The sequence below is a fragment of the Lonchura striata genome, chromosome Z, assembly GCF_050655825.1.
Source record: "Lonchura striata isolate lonStrDom1 chromosome Z, ASM5065582v1, whole genome shotgun sequence".
NCBI lineage: Eukaryota > Metazoa > Chordata > Aves > Passeriformes > Estrildidae > Lonchura > Lonchura striata.
This window is the reverse complement of record NC_140740.1, coordinates 13,607,262-13,621,684: the sequence shown is the minus strand read 5'-3', so window position 1 is coordinate 13,621,684 and position 14,423 is coordinate 13,607,262. Positions and strand designations below refer to the sequence as shown.

The window sequence follows — 14,423 nt, the reverse complement described above, 5'->3', positions numbered from 1 at the left end:
AGACGGGCCAGTTTGCCCAGCTGAGGATTTCCCAGATGGAAACTGGACTGCAGGCACCAGGTTACTGAGAGGACAGGAAAGCTGCAGCTCCAGCCCAGCCCCACCCATGGCTCTGGGAGCACCTACAGGTACAGCAGAGCTCTCACAGCAGCAGCAGCTGCAGCCCATCCCTGCTTTGCCTTGGCCTTCCCACCCAAAAGAGGCAGAGCCCACATCTCCACATCTGCTTCTGGAACAGAGGCACCTCTCGCATGCCCCTCCCTGCACAGGACACTTTGCCTTCAGTGGCAATTCTCCAGGCACTCTTCTCTTCTTTCCCATCAAACAAAGCCTCTTAGAACCTACAGAGCTTCCACTTCCTTACCACAAAGGCCCCTGCAGAAGGGATTCTCCCCAGGAAAATGAGCACGCAAACCTGGCCAACACCTCTCATCCTCACTTAAGGGCTATCCCCCTTTTCATTCCCTCTTCTTTAGGAAATCTTCTTTTACCAAGCAAATCCTGCCCTGTCCATTCACAGCTGAACTGAAGAAGCCTTTGCTTCTCAGCCGTGCAACAGCATTCAAACGCTCTCAGTCCAGCCTCTTTCATCCCTGTCCAATGCAGGTTCCTGAACAGAAGGAGACTTCTCAGGCAGGGATCTTCTGCTCTCCCAAATCATTTTCTCAGCAGCAAGGCCCAGATCTACTGGTGGTGATTCCCCTTCCCCAGGTGCATTCTGTGCTGAGCTGGATGCCCTCAGCGCTGCACAACCAGCACTGCCGGGTGGAGTGCTGGGGGCTGAAGCGTCTGCTGTGCCTGCAAGAATCCAAACACTTTGGTTAGGCTCCTGAATGGGGCTTTGGGATGCAGAGCTCTAATCCTGCCTTGGCTCAAACATCACAGGAAACACATAGAAAACTCTATTCCAGAAATGTATTCAAATTCTGAAGCGATTTGGAATTTGGATTTCTTCTTCTTAAAAAGTATTTATTTTAATTGATATGTACATACATTCAAGTATGGGCTGTAAAATTGATCTACACACACACTAATGAAGCCAGGCTGTGGCACTGCCTCCCCTGAGATCCAGCTGCTCATTTCTTCCTCATGGTCGTTATTTCCCAGTGTTTGACCTGGTGTCTCCTCTCAAAAGGACTCTATTGCTCCCAGCGTGTACAGCTTTTGCCTGCTTTTCCTAGGAATCCTAAATGTGCTGAACAATCTTTCAGGCTGTTTCCACAATGGATCCTAAGGAGATCAGTAAAGAACAGCCCTTTGGCAGCTGCTTTGGCTACTGAAGGCATTTTCTGCTGAGATGGTGATGACTCTTCATTTCAGTTTATGATGGCTCATGACTGTCCAACCTGGGCCCTCAGCCCTCAAGATCTGCTAAGCTTTTGATTGAGCAATGGGCTGTAATCACTTTGTTGAAGATTTTGTTTTTAGGAATATCCCAGGAAGTAAAGAAGGAACAAGACAGAGCTGGAAAAAGGCACCTGGGTGTGTTGGATTTGGCACAGCTTGGTTTTTGGTAGCAGGGGAGGGCCATGTGGGTAGCTTCTCTGGAAGGCTGCTAGAAGCTTCCACCATGTCCGACCGAGCTGGTCTGGGATGGCTCTGAAGAGGGACATGCTGCTGGGCAAATTAGAGAGGTTGTAACATCTCTGTGATGACATGTTGAAGAACAAAAGCAAAACAGCCCATGTGTGGTTCTTTCCCAGGGGTGGCGAGGCACTGCTGCCAGGGGCCATCCAGGTGCAGCACGTGGCGATGAGCTGCCACGGCTGCTGCCATCCTGGCACGACCTGTGGTGAGCCTTCTCTGCCTGGCTGCTCCTGGCCAGCCGCACTGTGGACAGAAGGGCAGGGGGGCGATGGCAGCAGCTTCTCCTTCCCAGCATCCACATAAAGAGAGGTGTTCAATAGTGCCAGCCCTGAAGTGGCCACCACTGCCCCCATGGTGGTGGCAGGGCCACGTGGCTGGGAGCAGAAATGTAATGAGCGGTTCCCCGGAGCAGAGCCTAGATGAGATCAACATTTTGGTGCTGTGACATCCTGCAAGAAACTTTGAATTAGTCAAACTTTTTGGCAATGGTACCCCATAGGAGCAGTTTTTCTTCTAGTCAGAGAAGAGGAAGAAGTGAGGACATGTGAGGGAAAACAACATGGCAATGCCAAAGTCAATAGAAAAATAAGGATCTGAATAAGGGGAGAGAATCCACTGGGCCATAACTCTGTGGGATGTGTCTTGAGTTTTTGGAAGTCGCAGTCTCTCTTTTATCCTAAACTCACAATTTCATCTTGCCCTCTTTGTTTCCTCATTCGCTGAGTTAGTGAGAAAGTACAGATTCCCAATTCGCCTACTCCATTTAACACATATTCTCCCTCATCAAGCATTGTATGGTCATTAAAATTATCTTTAATCCCACCCTGGTCTGAGAGCGTGGTCCTGCATCAAGATCAGCTGCCTGAGCTGTCCATTCTGCCTTTAGCTTCTCCGGGGTGGTAGTGTGTTTTTCTTCCATAAGTTGGTTCTGTTATCCCTGTGCAGATGGTTTGTCCTTGAAGCCTATCCTCTCACCTCCCTTGTCCATCTCCCCAAAGATGCTCTTTGTTCCAGTACCTTCCATGTCCATCACTGTAACTCTGCCCTCCTCCTTTGTCTGTCAGTATAATCCCGTCTTTACTTCCAGATCCTTCCCTGTCAATCTTGTATCCCCCTAAGACCTAACTGGTTCATTCAAACTGTACTCTTCCCCTGTTATTCCCTATGGGTTTGAGCATTGTAATCCCTACCTTCTGCTCCTCCCCAGGTTCCTTGAAATTTGAGAAAGTCTGTAACCTCCCCTTGTACCCTCCCCTGTATATAAATTGGTGCACACCTTTGTTCTGTGTCTTTCCTTCCCTGACCCTTCTCCTGGAATAAACCTCCCTGAGAAACCATTGGAAGACCCCTCCCTGTTCTTTGTCCCGACCCTTTTGCAGATACAGCTCGTGCTCTGGGGGAGCAGCCTCACTGCTGCAGCTTTCTAGCAGCCCTGCTATACTGCCACCAGGCCAATCCAGGCAAGGGGCGGCCACTCTCGGCGTGGTCAGGGAAGGGGCTAGCTAGAAGTTGACCCAGCACTCCTGTCACTCCTGCCCTACAGGGAGAAAGCGTGTGTGGGAAATAACCATTTATTCCCTTTTCCTTCAGTAAAGATTTGTGAGAGCCCTGCTAGAGTTGCCAGTGGGTTGGCCTCTTGCAGGGCTGGGGAGAGTCCTAGGGGCTGAGTCCCTTCTCTTAATGGGGTGCAAGGGTGCCCATGGCAATCGGTTGTAGCCCAGGAGAGGGGTGGAGGGGCTGAAGCTGCTGCCCTGGGCAGAGGGATCTGCCACTGTCACCACCTCCTGCCATGGCTCCTCCTGGGGCCAGTCCCACTCCACGGAGACTGGCACAGGTGGGGGGCAGCTGGGACCCCCAGGGAAAGCAGCCTCCGATGTACCAGCTTCCTCCTCCACATGACAGACTTCGGGGCCATGGACAGGAGCCCCCATCCAGGAGCTGCTGCTCTGGGAGCTGCTGGAGGTGGTGGAGCTGGCACTGGCCACAGGGCTGTTGTTGTCGTCCCTGAAGGCACCAGAGCACAGCAGCCTCTGGGCCTCCTCGCTGCACTGGCCCACCATGATGCTGATGGTGCCATGCACCAGTGGAGCCGTGTGCTGCTCGAGGACAGGCTGCAGCCCCTGCACCAACACCTCGGCGTTCAGCCCCTTGAGGCACAGGTCGTGCAGGATGGAGCTCTCTGCGGCCTCAACCAGCCACCACCAGAGCCGGAATATCCCCTCCAGCCTCCGGCGCAGCCAGCGCTGCAGGGGCTCCAGCAGCTGCGGCTGTCCACGGAAAAGTCGGGCCCACACCTCGGGCAGGAGGCCACCCGGGAACTCCGGCCCTGAGGGGCCCTGCTCAGCTGGGGACAGTGTCCCCTGTGGCACAGCTGCACAGGACACCACAGGGCCATGGGGCTGTTCTCATCCAGGCAGCCGGGAGCTCTCCCTGCCCGGCCGGTGGCCACTGGCAGCTGCTCCGGGGCAGTCCCGGCTGTGTCCTGATGCTCGTCTGCGTGCTCAGAAAGCCTGACGGTCTCTATGGGTGTCCTGCAGAGTGGGCACGAGGGATTCCTGTGTGCCCACCGCTGGATGCAGCCCAGGCAGAAGCGGTGGTGACAAAGCAGTGCACAAGTCACATCCTCTCCGTGCCTGGCACCAAGGTCTGCCAGGAACAGGCTGTGCCCAGCACCAGAGAGGCCTGGCTTGATCCTCTCGGCCGTGGCCTCTCGCTCAGTAGAGTTCAGGCTGCAGCCAGAGTGGCCCTGCGAATGCCTGAATGGAAGCAGTGAGAGACACAATGTCTGTTGGAATCGTGCTCTTCCCAGCCTTCATTCTGGATTAATTGCTGAATACTATGGATGCCTTGAGGGCACTGAAGGGCTGCAGTTCAGTTCAGTTCAACAGTGATGTGGGAAATGGATTTGTAGAGACAAAGCTCAAGTTCTGGACCATGGCAAGTGAGGACCTGAGAGAGATTGTTTTACAAAGACAGAACAAGACAGAACTGATCAAAAGGCCTTTTCTTTGATGTCTCAAAAATAAATAGAAGTGAAGTAAGGGAAGTGGAAGTGGAAAAGACAGAAAAGTAAGAAATGATGCGTCAGCGGATGATAGGAGAGGTTACAGAAAGGGGGCAGTGGCAATCACCCGGATCAGCAGCCAAAGGTCTGGGGAACTATCAACGTAGGAGTGTATCCAGTAGTGTGCAGTAAAGCAAGAAATGCCCATTTTCACTGCAGTTAATTTATTAAACAAATATCTCTCAATATAATTTGACATCAGCCTTACTTCCCTAAATCTGTATAAATACATAACTTACTTCATGGGATCATTAATGATCACAGCAGCAAACAGCTGTCTGGTTACAAATGTACCATAATGCTTAAACCCCTGCATACTGGAATTCCTTTTTTGTTTGGGTTGTTTGGGGGTTTTGTTTGTTTGTTTGTTTTGGGTTTTTTATGGGTTTTCTGCTTCTTTTTGTTTTTTGTTTTTTGTTTTTTTTTTTATTATTATTCAAGGAACTGAAAAGATAAATATATCTTGTGCTCTTTCATTAACTTGATCTTGAAGAATTGGCTTACCAGTGATCCTTGCATCATATTTCAACAGCTAGCAAGTCTTACACCACTTAAAATATTTTAAAAATCCCAAACAAACAAAAACCAGAAAGACTAATTATTTTACAGTCAAGCCTGACACAGTCTAACACAGTGCATAATACTACTGTTTCACTAACATCCTTTGCAGTTCTTTTTCTCTTAGAACTGGCATATTTTGTGGAACATAAGAGTGTTTACAAGAGAGAAAATGTTCTGCAAACTGAAAAGAAGTCAGCAAAAGTGACTCTAGGGAAGGTAAAATAAGAATGCCTAATTGTATTTAAACATGCAGATGTATTTTTTGCGTAAAACTGTGCTGCCTCTTAATTCTTCTTATAAAAAATACATGGGCATTTGACGTATGTTAATACAAAAAATAATTCTTATTCCAGGGGTTATTTGTTTTGAGTAAACATTAGCCAGAAGGTATCTCTGAGGCCAATCATGAAAGCAGAATTTTTAAATATTTACAGGTTGTTATTTCAAATACGAAAATCCACAGCTAGTAATTTTTACTAGGAGAATACCTATAAAGAATACAATCTCCATGTCTAAGAGCTTGGTCAAGCACAATTCTTTGCTCATTCATATGCTGAGTGCAGACTGTGACTCAGTATTCAGCAGGGCTGCAGCAGGCAGTGCATGCCTGACCACACTCTCCTATTTTTTCACCCTTCTAATAGCATTGGAGAGTCAAAAAAGCAATGAAAAGAGAAGGGCATGTATTAAGGAATTTGTTATGCAGGATGCACTCAGGCTTCACACCATTTAGCCATACAGATGAGCCCTAACCCAACAGTTACCTCTGTGCACTGCTGTATTTACAGGATTGCAAACTGAGAGCAGAATTGAGCCGAGGAATCTTTTTTCAGAATCATGGGGCTTTTTGTCTGTAGGAAGGCAAGCTGATGCTGTTAAGAGGTAGAAACTGTTAAGAGATCTGGGTGCTTAAGTAAAGATGTGACTCTTTCAAATTAGTTATGAACTCTCATTTTTCCTTGTTGATACCAAGGATGATAAGAGGAATGCTCATCTTATTCAGCTGGCGTGTTTAATTTTCCATAACTGTGATGTGCTTTGAGGTGGCAGTACTGAATGTCACAGGAACAGCTATGAGGAACTAGCATTTTGTACTTTGATTGAAGATACATAGTCAGATACCTGAACTGAAAAACTGAAAAAAAAATTAAAGTAACCTTAGAACAGATCAATTGTTCCGCTCCAGTGTAATCTCTCAGTGCAGAATTATGCTGAAGTTAGCTTTGTAAAAGCCTTGCTGGAGGTCGCTTAAGAGCTACTTTTCAGCTAGCTACATCAGACAGTGAGTGTTTATTTTCTATTTATTTAATTGCCCATTTCAACTGAGGAGTAGTAGCTTATTCTTCTTCCAAGTACTCTCCTTCTGACCTAATGATGTTTCCGAAGCAGCAGCCTTCAGTACCGAGGCCTGTGTCAGGCCCAAGTGGATTTGGTTAAGTTTCTAGCTCGTGTCTTCAGCGTGGAGTCCAAGGACAGCAGGAAAAGCAGGGCAAGCAACACTTTACCGAGTGAGGAGGCTGAGGCCCGAGATGACCCTCGCCACAGCTCCGTTTCACGCCATGCCATGAAAGCAGGTAATTCATGACGGGACAGGGAGCAGGGCCGCGTTCTGCCCGCAGCCACACGCGCAGCGCGCTCCTCGGGCAGCCGTGCCCCCCGAGCGGCGGCACAAGCGCCAATTTCCTCCCGCCGGGGCCGGCTCGGCTGCGGGCGGCTCCAGCCGGCCCCGCCCCGCCCCGGCGGCGCCCTCGGGCCGAGCGGCTGCGGCCCCGGGTCCGGGCGGTGTCGGGGCCGTGCGGGGCCGCGCGGGGCCGTGTCGGGGCCATGTCGCGACACGGGCGGGTCCCGCGGCGGCAGCCCGGCGGGGCTGCGGGGGACGGGGCTGCCGCCGCCGCGGTGCGCGCCCGGGCCGAGCCCCTCGGGGCCGCCGGCGTGGACGAGGTGGTGGCAATAGCGGCGCAGCTGGCCCTGGAGCGGTTCCGGAGCGGGGACGAGGCGGGTGCGCGGCACGGCCCGGCCCGGGGGCAGCTGCGGGTGTGGGGAGGGCGCTGGCAGCGGGTCAGGGAGGGGATCCTGCCCCTCTGCCCGGCCCTGGTGAGGCACGGCTGGGGTGCTGTGTCCATCTCTGGGCTCCCCAGCACGGAGACAGGGAGCTGATAGAGCGGGTCCGGCAGAGACCACTGAGATGGAGGTCTCTCATCAGGAGAGCTGTGGGAGTTGGTCCTGTTTGGCCCAGAGGAGACTGAGAGGGGATCTCACTAATGCATATGAATATCTCCGAGATGAGTCCCAGGAAGGCGGTGCAGGCTTTTTGGTGACAGGACAAGGAGCAATGGCCATAAATTCAAAGAGAAGAAGTTCCACCTGAACATGAGGGAGAGCTTCTTTCCTTTGAGTGGCAGAGCACTGAAACTGCTGCCCAGGGAAAGCATTGAATTTCCCCCTCTGGAAACATCCCAAACCCTAGATGTGTTCCTCTGTCACCTGCTCCAGGTGACCCTGCAGGGGGGTTGCACTGGGTGGTCTCCCTTCCAATCCTAACAATTCTGTGTTCTGTAACGTTGAGTTGTCAAGATTACTGCCTGTTGCATTGTTACTGTCTTTTCATTATTATTTATCATTCTAGAGATGGAATTTCCTTCTAGTTTCACTAGTACTGAAAGAGCATTTGTTCACCGGCTCTGTCAGTCTCTTGGACTGGTATCTAAAAGCAAAGGGTGAGTCGGGGTACAGTTTTCAGTTCTTTGGTGCAGATGATAGAATTTCAAGACTAATGATAACCTGATTGATGTTTTCAACATCCTCAACTTGCTGCAAGGAATAGTATTAGAGAAAAAAGTGTAAAAGTAGCTACAGATATGAGCATCTTTGTTCATTGCTGTATGCATGCTTGGAAAAGCTTGTGACATGCATTTTGGGACAGCATGATTTTATACTCTGTGGATTTAATGGCTCCATTAAAAAAGGTTCTCACTGTGATTTCTGTTTTTTTTCCAAAGATTTTGCTTAGCATCTCATACCCTGACAGATAAAAGTTAACCTAGAGTAGGTTCCTTTTTCCTAAAATAAGTTTTCCCTCCCCCTGACAGAAAAGGAGCCAATCGATACCTGACTGTAAGGAAGAAGGATGTGTCAGAGGCACACGCAGTCATGACTTGTGACTTGGCTCTCTGTACGAAACACGCCGTTCGGAGCCTAATTCAGCGCTTTCCCGTCACAAATAAGGAACGCGCGGAGCTCCTGCCAAGGACAGAGCGAGGAAGTGCCTGTGCTGTTGAATCTGGTACGTTCAGCATGTGTTCTGATTTGGACTTGTCCATCGACACCACTCGAAACCACCTGCAACCCAGTGACAAAACAAACCTCTTCCTGCTCTGTCCCCTCTGGTGTCCTAACAGACACCTTCAAACAAATGCATTAATTTTCCTTACTTTTAAGGTCTTTTATAACTGGTGCTGTGAGGAATTTGGGAAGTCATATCATGCACATTGAGATGTCCACCTTGTGTTGTGTTAATTTAGAATCTTTGAGCCAGTTCCAGCCAAATCTTTTTGGAAGCACATTTTGAAATGTGGCTTCACAGAAGTAACTATGAGGTGGGGTTGAAGAGTCAGTGTTACTGTGATGCCATAAGAATGCCTATATTAGAAAATGAGGTTGTCTGTTCTGCTTATAGAAATTAATGTGCTTGATAAATCAAAAATTTCAGTTTTTACTTCTTCATCTCTACAAAATAGATTTGGTCCTTAAGAGACTACTGTCCAGACTTCTTGATTTCTTGAATATGGAAGAGTTCACGGAAAGACAAACTTTGGTCGAAATGTTGGTTTTTTTTTTAAAAGCAAGGTTTTCATCTAGATTATTGCTTTAGCAGCTACAAGTGGAAGAGTTGCACTGTGTTTCTGTGTGCAGAGATGGGTGTAGTGAACAGAAAACATTTGTACCAGTATGCCTTGTTTAATTGCATGGTTTTGATACGTGGTGTCTCTTCTTGATGTGCTTTCTTTGCTGTTATTTCCAATTGTTTTAGTTGTTTAATAGGATTGTTATATGAACCAGAGGGAAGCTGTAATAAAAGTGCTGAAATGCAATGTCTTAGGAATGTAAGGGATAAGTTAATGAACAGTCTAATATTTGCCTTTCTCTGCATCTCAAGAATGTATTTTTAGTTCTCCTGATCTCTTAGTCTGTTTGTCTTGGTACAACAGAGCTTGAAATTTAGAATATGAATCTGTTAATGGCATTACATATGTATAACTGAGTTTACAGCAAACTTTTCATTCTGCCAGAGAATAATTCTCAAGGAATTACAGAGTAGCACTTGCAATGATGGATGTGAAGTAGCTCCCTCAGAAGATGTGCCTGTTTTTTGGCTACTTATGCACTGCTTTCTAACACATCGCACTGCTGCGTGGGGGCCAGGGCTCTTGATACAGCATGCTTGCATTGGTATGATTTCAGGCAAACGTGTGGAATAGCTTAAAGGTTTAACTCTGTCAGTGTGTATTTCTAGGGGGAACTGCAGGTGTGAAATGTGGGCGCAGATACAAAGGCCACCAAAATACGCCAGGCTGATATTCTCTGGTTTAGTTTGTTTCTCCTTTTGCTCTTTGTAGGCTTTTTTGACTTGGAGCAATGCTCTGGAAGAGTCTGGTTTTCTTCAAAATACCTATGAAAGTAATAACTGTTTTGAAAAATATCTATTGCAAGCACTGCAGGACATGCTATAAATATGACATCTAAATGTGTGATGGGTTTGTCACTTTACCCACAGGGATGCATAAAAAGCCAGCAATGTTAATTTTTAAGTACAATTTTTGAGCAGTGTTTTTGTGACCTTCCTCTGTGTCTGCATAAATGACCTTTTAACTTGTCTTCACAGAAAAGAAAGAAGTAAACAAGACAAGTGGTCGACTTAATGATGGTATCCCCCAGGTCCCAGGGAAAAGAGGGGAATCAGAGTTTGATTCCTTCAGGCAGTCACTACCAGTTCTTGAAAAACAGGAAGAAATTGTCCAAACCATAAAGGACAATAAAATTGTTTTGATTATAGGAGAGACTGGATCAGGAAAAACGACGCAGGTATGTTGCTTCAATGAAATAAAAACTATAACAGTATTTATTCTAAACTAATGCCAGTTGTGTAACATTTGTGATATGGGGTACTTTGATGCTGTTTCAAGGCTTTCCTTTTCCTGTGTGATTGAAAATGTTGTTCCAATTTATTTTGTTGCTTTTGAAACACTAAGCCTCTAGATAGGTACTAGAAGCAAAAATGATTCCTTACAATTTTCTGGTAGATACCATTTTTTCATTAAAATAATACAAAATATTGAAGGGAAAGTAGCTGTGATGTTTGTATAACCCTTTTTCTTCTAAGGCTAGTTCTGTTCTTAGTATCCAGAGTAATCTATTTTTTGTGTTAAAATGTGAGATTATCTGCAGGGCTTTGGTTTTTTTTTTTAGATTTCTCTGAAGCAGGAGGGAGGCACTGTAAGGTTTTTCTTTAAAAAAAACCTAAATAGGTTATAATTAGAAATTTACTTTCTGCTGATTCAGATATGCTTGCTATGATAATTGTAATGAAAAGTCTTTTGCAATGTGCAATATTGATATGCAGTTAATGGTTTCCCTGTGCTAACAAAGCTGTGACTTTCTCAAATAGCAAATTTGAACCACTTCTTTACAGATCCCTCAATTTATCCTTGATGACTGCTACAAGAATGGAACTCCCTGTCGTGTGTTTTGTACTCAGCCAAGACGTTTAGCAGCTGTTGCAGTGGCTGAAAGAGTGGCAGCAGAAAGAAGAGAGAAGATTGGCCAGACAATTGGTTACCAGATCCGGTTAGAGAGCAGGTACCAATGGTACTTCTAAGTGTCGGTTGATCTTGTGTTGGTCTTGTGAATCTTGTGTACATTGAAACTGCAGTATGTTTGTGCTGCAGCCTCACAGATGGGATACGTTACTGCAGGTAAGGAATACGTAAGAGTGAAAAGGATGGCTTTCTTCCTGTGTTTTGCAGTTTGATGTAGAAGGCTGTCTTACAGAACTGAATCTCAGGTATTTTCTGTTGATTTCTTCTGCATGGAAATCCTTGTCTGATTTTCAGATCAAGTCTACACTTTCTTCTTTTTTTCCCCGTTCTCTCTGCTTTTAACATGTGTGGATTCAAAAGGTCTGCAAGCTTTGAAGGTAGGTGTGAAAACCAGTATGCTGTAACAAATGTTATGTAGTGAGAGTTGATAGGAGCCATAAAAGGGAAAACAGAAAAATTGGAATGTGACTGATGAAGCTGAGCATTATTTATCAGTCTAGCCTGGATTAAATGTATTCTTCTTCAGCTGCTGTGTTTAAAACATGAAGTGATGTAAAAGTAGAGGTTTCAGTATCACTTGATGAATTTGTCTGTAAAGCAGAGCATGAATGGATTGTTTGGGGTTTTTACATCTTTGCACCGTGTAGCGAAATGACATTTCAGGGAAAGGCCAGCAGTTGAGATATGAGTGACCAGAAGATGGCTAAAGGTTGTGTTGCTTGAGTGAACAAAGATAACACATAGCTGGTGAAAATGAATGCACTTGAACAATGAAGCCACAATAAGAATTCAAATATGTGTATGAAAGCTCACAAGGATATTAAGAGATTAGAAGAGCTGGTGAAGATGTGTCACAAATAAGCCGAATGATTAATATATGGAAGTACTATGCTGGCAGAAGAAGAGCAAAGTCAGGTGAAAATGGTAGAATTACTGGGAGCAGTGCAGAAAATCCAGCTTGAGAAAAATCAATACAATTACTCCAGGGAAACACTGAAAGGGGGAGATAACAATATTTTGAGCTGTGGACAAAAGAAATTTGGAGTGGAGATGTTGAGAGGTGTTTCTAGTAAGACAGAAACATAATTTTTAAGGTTTTCTCAACTGTCTTCCAGAGAAAAGCTGTAGAGTACAGTACAGAGGAACTTTTCAGCTCTTTTAGGATGGCAGTAGCAGAGGGAGTAGTGAGAATTGCTGTTTTTATTGGGACAGCTAACTGTGCCCCAGGTATGGAATTGTAACATTTCAGTATTTTCACCTCCTGAAAAACCAGAGGATCAAGCAGATGCCTCTGTGATTTAGTCAGCTGTAATGAGTTGTGTCTTCAAGGCAAGGCTTTGGGAGCTGTGGGGAGGCTTCTGTGAGGACGTGCCAGAAGCCTCTCCCGTGTGTGACAGAGCCGGTGCCAGCCAAGACAGACCTGCCTCTGGCCAAGGCTGAGCCTATCTGTGATGGTGATAGTGCCTCTGGGACAGTGGGGAATGGGGGAGGAAAACCTGCACAACAGAGGCAGCAGTTCATGAAGAGTGGTGAAAGCATGTGAGAGAAGCAGCTCTGCACACAGGAAGGTCAGTGCAGGAGGGGAGGAGATTCTCCAGGTGCCAGAGCAGCCCATGGTGCAGCCCATGGTGAGGCAGCTGTGGCCCAGCAGGCCGTGGAGGTCTGTGGTGCAGCAGGGATCCTCCTGTGAAGGATTCTGTGTTGGAGCAGGTAGATGCTTGAAGGAGACTGTGATCCTCTGGGAAGTCTGTGCTGAAACAGGCTCCTGGCAGAAGCTGCGGCCCCAGGGAGGGAGCCGCACAGAAGCAGGTTTGCTGTCAGGATTGTGACCCTGTGGGGTCCCACACTGGAGCAAACTGTTCCTGAAGCACTGCACCCTGTGGAAAAGGACCTGTGCTGCAGCAGTTCCTGGAGAACTGCAGCCCATGGGAAGGACCCATATTGGAGAAGCTCGTGGAGAGCCCACTTTCCCGTGGGAGAGAACCACATTCTCCTTATCTTTCTCTGGGGCCTGGTAGTCTTTTTGTTATGTTTCCTCTCCCTTGCCCGTGGAGAGGACAGATAGAGTGGCTTGGGTAGGCACTTGGCGTCCAGACAGGCTCATCCCACCACGTGTAGACAAGTACAAAGGCTATATCCAAGCACAGGCTGAGGAATTGGAACCTGGTTTTCCACATGGAATTTTCTAGTAAAATGAATGACGTGCAGGGTTTCTTCACAGTTTTCTTTTATTTCCTTAGTTATTAATATTGAATCTTATTCTTTCAATTAATACGTTGTCCAGAGTTTTGAGGCGCAAGCACTACAAATTGTTAGGAAATGTCTGGGAAAAGGCATAGTTTAAAAACAAGTGGTGTGCATGAATCTTTTGAGGAGAGAACTGTAATTTCTCTTCTGGTCAGCAGCTGCTTTAATTTTTGATCCATGGAAAGCTTTAAATGGTGCAAACCCCTGAGTTGTCTCTGTGATGTGATCCATAGGGTTTCTCCAAAGACGCTGGTAACATTCTGCACTAATGACATGCTCCTTGGCACGCTGATGGCAGGAGACAGCACTCTCTCCACCGTGACCCATGTTATTGTGGTGAGCATCCTGTGGTCTTTCATGTGGGGTGGAGCAATATGTATTGCTTTGGAAAATGAGGTCCTCATTTGTTTTACTGAAATTTGCTGAGCACTTTAGGTGTTTTTGTTTGGTAGAATCTGAATCAACTTCAAAGACTTTCTGAGTCCTCAGAGTAGAATGCATGTTTCGTGCAGTTTGGTGTTTTTCTGTGTGTTTGCGTTTTTCCTGTAAAAATATCTTATTTTCATGCCAATGGTTAAGTGTGGAATCAGGAGGAGTGGAGAGGGACAGAAGTGTAAATATTTCTGAACTTCCATGGTCAGCAGAAAATCCTTAGGGAGGCTTACCTTGATGTGGTTCAATGTGATTGTGTCAGATTTTCTCTTACCATTTGTTTTAGCAATACAGGTTTTCAGTCCATTTGTTTGCCCAGAGTTTTCTAGATAATGTGGAGTCTAATTGCTAGCAAACTATTCAGATTGTTCATTTGTGATTATGTCAATATTCCTATGATGGAACTGAATAAGTAAAGGGAACTAGAATGTTTTTGGCAAGACTTAAGTACTGAAGATGAAAAGGTAAGTTTAGGTGCCTGCCTGTTTATCAGAGTTAAAAAAGCATGAGAATGATTTATACATTCTTGATGTCAGCCTACAAACTTTGTATTTTGAGTCCTTGTTTCCTTCATTCATAATATAAATCAAAACAGAAGAATGAAAAAGATGATTAATCAGTTATGTACCTTAACTTATAGGCTTTGTGTATGACTTGTCTAAGCAATTTGTCTGTTTTTCTGATTATGTGGTGTCATACATTTTTTTAAATGCTTA

At 46.2% G+C, this 14,423-nt stretch overlaps 1 long non-coding RNA gene across 1 annotated transcript; it reads left to right on the top strand.

Annotated features, from left to right (window-relative positions):
- Positions 1-5,565: 5,565 nt before the first annotated feature.
- On the top strand, positions 5,566-8,495 carry LOC146763649 (uncharacterized). The gene is made up of 2 exons (XR_014951640.1): positions 5,566-7,929; positions 8,302-8,495. It is a non-coding gene; the product is annotated as an uncharacterized LOC146763649 (long non-coding RNA).
- Positions 8,496-14,423: the final 5,928 nt, after the last annotated feature.